Raw genomic sequence first — 6,724 nt, 5'->3', positions numbered from 1 at the left:
TGGTTGATTCACCATCTCCTCCAAAAGGCTTGATTGCCAGAGGGCAGAGTCTGCCTCACACAGAACTTCTTGAGCAACACACGTGGCATCCTTCTAGAAGTGTACAAGTAACACATCTCTTCCGTTGTGCAACTTTCCCTACAGAGCAAGTGTTGGGGAGTGTGGACATGTATACTCCATGTTGTGGGATATTGGATGGCACTCCGCCACACCTGAGACTGACGTTAAAGATAACCTTAAATCAGAGGGTGGAGCTAGCTACTAGCTGACCAGAATTAGCCATAGAAGTTTTGGAGGACCCAGAACATATAGAGAGACACAGGAAGTAGTAGGGAGGGGCTTAGAAAGAGTCAAGGGCCCTTTTGGATCAAGGAAGGAGAGAGAGAGAGAGAGAGAGAGAGAGAGAGAGAGAGAGAGAGAGAGAGAGAGAGGAGGTCACTGGTCACTTCTCTGCTGCTTCTCTGGTCAATCAGGTTCTTACCCTGATATTTGACTCCCAGGTTTTAAGTAATAATAGAACAATATAAGCAATTGCTTCAACTCCGGGAGCAATGGAAGATAAACTCAGGATCATGATGAGGTTAACACAAAAGGACGAGGCAGGAGGAAGAGGGCCCCACCGGTGTCTTATGTGCTAAGGTTTACAATTCAGGAGCAAAAATGTGAACTACCATGTGAACAAAGGTAGGTCTTTGAACACAAATCTGAGTCAGATCCATTTTCTCTTCTATATACACTTTTTTTAAAAAAAATGTATTTGTCTACCATCTATTCATCATCCATCCTAGATTATATGTTTTGAAATGAAATGCAAAGAAGAAAATGAAGTAAAACTCTTGCAGCACCGTGATCTCTGTGGTCATAGCACAGGTGAGCCTACGACAGATTAGCAGCAGAGGCAGAGAGTGATGCAGAATGGAACAAACCTCTCTGTGCAGAGTGGCCTCTCCCTGAAGTAAGTATGGCATAAAAATGCCACTCGGCGGTATTGAAATCCTCACAGCATGGCTGCACCTTCACCTCCAAGTTCATGAGGGAGAAACTGAGATGAAAAACCCCTTGCCAGATTGTCTCCTCAGTAAGAGAAAGCAGTCAGGAGCACATGAAGCCTGGGCTGGGAGTCCAGATTAATATATATATATATATATATATATATATATATATATATATATAATTATGTGTATGTGTGGATGTCTGTGTGTGGATGTATACACATAAATGCATGTGTCTTTGTAGGCCAGTGGCGTAAGACCCTCTGGAGCTGGAATTATAGGCAGTTGTGGGCTGCCTGATGTGGGTCCTGGGAACCAAACTCAGGTCCTCTGCAAGAGAAGAACATGCTCTTAATGGCTGAGCTATCTCTCCCACATGAAGTGTATGTGAGTGGGGTGTGTGTGTGTGTGTGTGTGTGTGTGTGTGTGTGTGTACTTCTGAAACATTTGTTTTATCTTTAAGTAGCTAAATTGTCAATTTGTACAACATATTTTTCATGACTGTGAATTTGTTTGCCCCAATTGTTTGTTGGACATTCAATCCAAAGACATTTAAAACTTGTGACCCTGATTCCCAGAGATAATTACAACTTCATTTTCCTGTGTTTCCATGTGGTTTTTAGCCTCTGCAGATCAGGCCCATTGCCTCCATTCCTGCGAACTGAGGCGCTCTGGCGAATCTGCATGTAGTCTTTGCACAGGTGCTGTGCCGATCTCCTGATCACGTACCTAGTGGGCACACACTCTGCCAGAGCAAGTACCGCCTGTAAGAGTTTACTCGCCTGGTGCATTTTCAGCATCTGTTCTGGCTCTGCCTTGCCTGCAGCCGGATCTTAACTGGTCTGCGTCCTCCAGGCTACATCTGATTTGCTTGAATTGGGGGAACATTTCCAACATAGGCATCTTCAACTCAGGAGGACATGCAGCATCTCTTTGCAAATCCCCAGATGGACATTCTTGTACAAATTTGTCCAATCTGATTTTTGTTTGTTTGTTTGTTTTTTGAGATGATGCTGAGATGTAGTTACATGTGACAGGATTTTAAATTCCTGCTCCGTTTCCTAGAGCGCTTCCCATTATGGCCTTACTACTTGGAGACCCAGTACCCTGGGGCTTACAGCAGGTATGCGAGGGACAGCAGCTTTGACTGCAGAGCTAACTCTGAAACAGGAAGACCATTTGCAGAGGCTGACTTGAAATAGCCAATTGTTTTATGATTTTCCTCCTGCCCTGCCCTTTAGGTTTCTGTCTTCACATAAAAACAGCAATCTGTGAGGTGTGCAACTATGAACAGCCTTGTTTGTCTGCTATTTGTAACCTAAAGAATTTGAGGCCAAAAACTCAGTTTATTTTCCGATTTTTAGAAAGAAGACATTTTACATAAGAATCCATTTATGATTTGACGTGTGCTCTTTTGTGAATCACTAAGAGGTGTGTTTAAACCACCTTTAAAATCCTGCTAAATAACAACCCCAAGGAAGAACTAAATTAAGAATTCCATCTTTGTTTTCATAGGTGAGTCATGTGAATGACCTTTATTCCTGGTACATTTAAGATGATTACGGCATTTAATAGTGTTCATTCTGTACCCCACATTTTCCACTGCATTTTAAGTGAGTTCTCAGCACTGCTCAGAGGAAACACGATGTAACTATGTGGGCTTATGCCAGATGCAGCCACAAATATGATTTTTGCAAAGCTAAGAATTTATGAGACATAAATATCACTTCTGCCTTTTACAAATTTATCATACATAGTAAGTTAGAGAAAAGTCGAGAAACAAAATTTTTAGGGCTGAAACAAGAAAGAGCCGACCCACCACAGTATCTAGCAAAGCTTCCTATATTGCAGTCCTGAAGGAAAAGTGGGAAGTGAAAGGCATGCAGGCTCTGCTCCCTGGCCTGGCCTGTCTAACGTCTGGAATACCTGTGAGACTCATGCTCCACGTGTATTTCACAGAAGAGAAAAGGAGCGAATGGGATCAAGACCGTCTCTGAAGTGTACAGGGTGAGTCACTGAATTTGACCCCTTCTGAGGTTAATTCATCAGATCCCAGTGTCTTGTAAGTGAAAATTTACCCGCCGAGCTTTGGGCTGGAGAGACGGCTCAGTACTTAGGAACACATATTTGTCTAGCAGAGGACTTGAGTTTGGTTTGAGCACTCAGGTCAGGCAGCTCACAACCTCCTATAACTTCAGCTCCAGGGGATCTAACATAGCTCTGGCCTCCTCAGAGCTCCTTCACTCAGATGCACGTGGACACCCCCCAAAAACACAAAACCCATGTAATTAAAATAAAAATCAGTTCTTTGCATGCCCCCCTTTTTTTCTTTCTTTTTGGCTTGGGGTTAAGACTTACTTCTTGTCTAGAGGATTTGTATGGAATGTCCTCTTCCATCTATAAAGCACTGCTTCTCTTTGTGTCTTTAAATGAATGGCAGCGGTCCTTTATTTTGGAGCATATTCTCTCTGAGAAGACGGAGGATACACTTGTCTAACGCTCCTGGAGATTCGGAGACATCGTGTTTCATGTTCCCTGAGATATATCCAGCACAGCCAGGAGGGTCTGCAGACAGTACTTCCTCCAATTCATGCACGCCTATCTTATTTAGGGCTCTATGCTGTCATAATAAAAATACTTTAAAGTCAGTTGTGTATAATAGAAACACTTGGATACTTAGTCTTGCTTTAGTACACTGAGATGCTTATAAAAGCCAGTCCGATGATTTATTATAAAATGTACCTGTATCGGTGTGCAGCTTTGCTGAATGCCTGCGTCTATGTAGCCATATCCACAGTTAATATGCAGAATGTTTTCACCGTCCCAAAGAGTTCTCTTAGGCCCTTTATCATCATGTCCCCCCCACCCCCCAGCTGCCTATATCCATGTGTTTACTTTCTGTTGTTAGCATACTTTTTTAAAAAAAGATTATTATTTTTACCTCTCTTTGTCTCTTTCTCTGTCTCTCTATCTCTGTCTCTCTCTATGTGTGGGGGTGGGTATGTGCACAGGAGTGCAAGTACCAGTGTGTCAGGTCCCCTGAAGTTGGAGTTACAGGCAGCTGGAAGCCACCTGACGTGGGTGCAGGAAACTGAACTCAGATCCTCTGCAAGAGCAGTATGTACTCCTAACCACCACAAGTCTTATTTGGACATCATAAATATTCAGTCTTTTAGTCTATTTTTTGTCTAGGTTTTGATCAGCATAATGTTTTTGAAATCCATCCACTGTGTATAGATGAACAGTTCACTCATTTAGAATGCTGGTCTTTATTTCATCTCACAAATATATCATTCATTGTATACTCACTCATCCTCTGATAGATGTTTTGGTTGTTTCTAGTTTGGGGCTACAAAGAACTAAGCTGCGGTGGATATTCATGTTTAAATTTATTTTGCCTATGTGCATTGTAATTTTTGCTGAATAAAATAAGTAGAGTGGAACTGTTGGGTTACAGAGTAACATTGATTCACTTTACAAAGGTGTGGGCTAACTTTTCACAAGTGGCTGCACCATTTCACCTGCCCAGAGGCAGTGCATGGGAGGAGTGGACCAGACGTCTTTTTCAGTTTTAGCCGTTCTGTGGGTGCAGAGTGGTGTTTCATTGTGCTGTATAATTTGTGTTTCCCTGATGACTAATGAGGCTGGGCATCTGTTACTGGTCACTCACACTGCTTCTTTTAGTGAAGCATGTGTTCAGTTCTTTCTGCTCATGTTTAAAATGTGTTGTTCTTATATTATTTCATTTTAATCCTTTCTATATCTTGGGACAAATCCCTTGATCGATATGCTCTCAATATTTTTTTCCATTCTGCAGTTTGCCTTTTCATTTTATTAATAATATCCCTCCTGGAGTAGGAGTCTTTGAAATATGATTCATTAGCATGTAGTGGGGATAACTTTGTAAATAAGCTTTGTGAATGAATATATTGAATGTTTCTGATGTTCAAGACCAAGGAGAATCACATTGCCTATTTCATAACAATTAATAAAGGACCTGTGGCAGAATCCCCCATGCTCACCAATCAAATATCTGTCAGTGATAAACAGCCCCCCAACCACATGCCACCAGGAATCTCTGCTTTAAAGTCTATTTCATTCTCTTTATACAGCTCTCTCTGCAATGCCTGTCCTTTGTGGAAAGTCTTCCCTGTACAAGATGCTCCAGCAACACCAACGCTTCACAGCGCAAGGCTCACTAGGCCTTTCTCTTTGGAGTGGAGGAAGTCGTTTTAGAATTGGGGTTGTTCTGCATTCCATCAGGAGCAGGAACCTCCTACATATTAGACTTCAGAATCTCAATCCTCTCCTTTGGCTGTCAAAGCTGGAACCCAATGACTTCATTCTGACTCAGGATCCAGAGTATATTTTATTTCTTTCTTTCACTAAGTCTTTCTGTACCATATCTCATGCACTGAGTTAGAAATGCAGGATCTAGGGTAGTCTGTCTCAACTCCTTCGCTGAGTTAGAAATGCAGGATCTAGGGTAGCCTGGATCAACTCTTCCACTGAGTTAGAAATGCAGGATCTAGGGTAGTCTGTCTCAACTCCTTCGCTGAGTTAGAAATGCAGGATCTAGGGTAGCCTGGATCAACTCTTCCACTGAGTTAGAAATGCAGGATCTAGGGTAGCCTGGATCAAGTCTTAGTGTGTTAGTGAAACAGTGAGCGTGTTGAGGACAGGCCTAATTTACTCATTCCTCTGGCTTATGGTTATTTGTTAAGTAGAAATCTGCACATAAGTGATTGTGTGCATGTCATGGTTGATGTGCCGGAGGGGGAGCTTGCTTGAGTCCTTCTGAAGGTGTTTGTTTCTTCAGAACCCCATGACCACATGCCTGGATCCTTAGAGCATTTGTTGTAACAACAGGAATTATATAACCAAATAGCCACAGTCAACCGAGGGGAAACAACACCACAGTGGCAATGAGGTAATCACATCTCCCAGGCTGAGCCCAGGGCAGGAAGTCAGTTAACACACAGGGTCAGGATTGTGTCATTTTTTGACTCAGACTGGTTAAAATTTCCCAAAGTGGGAGAAAATGTTCTGGATCTCAGCAATGATAGGGATCGTAAGAAAGACACTGTCTCCTTAGATTGTATTAGAGAGAAAACTAACAGTTCAGAACAGATGGACCACCATTACAATCGCCAGTGTTGACCACAGTCTGTGAAACAATTTCACATGCATTTTCACACTGGGACCTTAAAACCCAGTGTGAGACTTGACAGAAAGTGGGCCTAGCTGGGCCCGCAGCTTCCTTTTTAAAAAATTATTTTACTAATCTATGTGTATAGATGTTTTGCCTGTATGCATGTCTATGAGCTCTGGGCATGCCCAGTGCCTGAGGAGGCCAGAAGAAGACGTCAGGTCCCCTGGAATTATAGAGTTACAGATGGTTGTGAACAACCATGTGGGTTCTGGGAATTGAACCTGAGTCCTCTGCGTGAGCAGACAGTGCTTGTAACCACTGAGCCTGGGCCTTTTCTCCAGCCCCACAAATTCCTTTTCATTATCTTGGGAGAGGACTCCTTTACTTATGAGCTATCAAGAATGGGAGCAGACAGCTGAGTGTGTGCTTCTCTCTCCCCCTTAATTCTCAAGTAATGTCCTTCTGGAGTACCCTGAGGTAAGAGAAACCATCTTTGCTACAGATTATCTTCATGGTACATCTGCATCGTATCAAAGAGAAACATTGTCAGATACAATTTTAAAGCAATTTAAATCTTCAT

The 6,724-nt window shown here is 42.5% G+C and overlaps 1 long non-coding RNA gene across 1 annotated transcript; it reads left to right on the top strand.

The window, feature by feature from the left end:
* The first annotated feature begins 794 nt into the window (after positions 1-794).
* LOC118595216 lies at positions 795-5,510 on the top strand. Its single transcript, XR_004946497.1, has 4 exons — positions 795-955; positions 2,357-2,507; positions 2,844-2,999; positions 5,105-5,510. It is a non-coding gene; the product is annotated as an uncharacterized LOC118595216 (long non-coding RNA).
* The last annotated feature ends 1,214 nt before the right edge of the window (positions 5,511-6,724 follow it).

Source organism: Onychomys torridus, chromosome 14 (genome assembly GCF_903995425.1).
Source record: "Onychomys torridus chromosome 14, mOncTor1.1, whole genome shotgun sequence".
Classification (NCBI taxonomy): Eukaryota; Metazoa; Chordata; class Mammalia; order Rodentia; family Cricetidae; genus Onychomys; species Onychomys torridus.
This window is presented reverse-complemented; position numbering and strand designations above follow the sequence as displayed.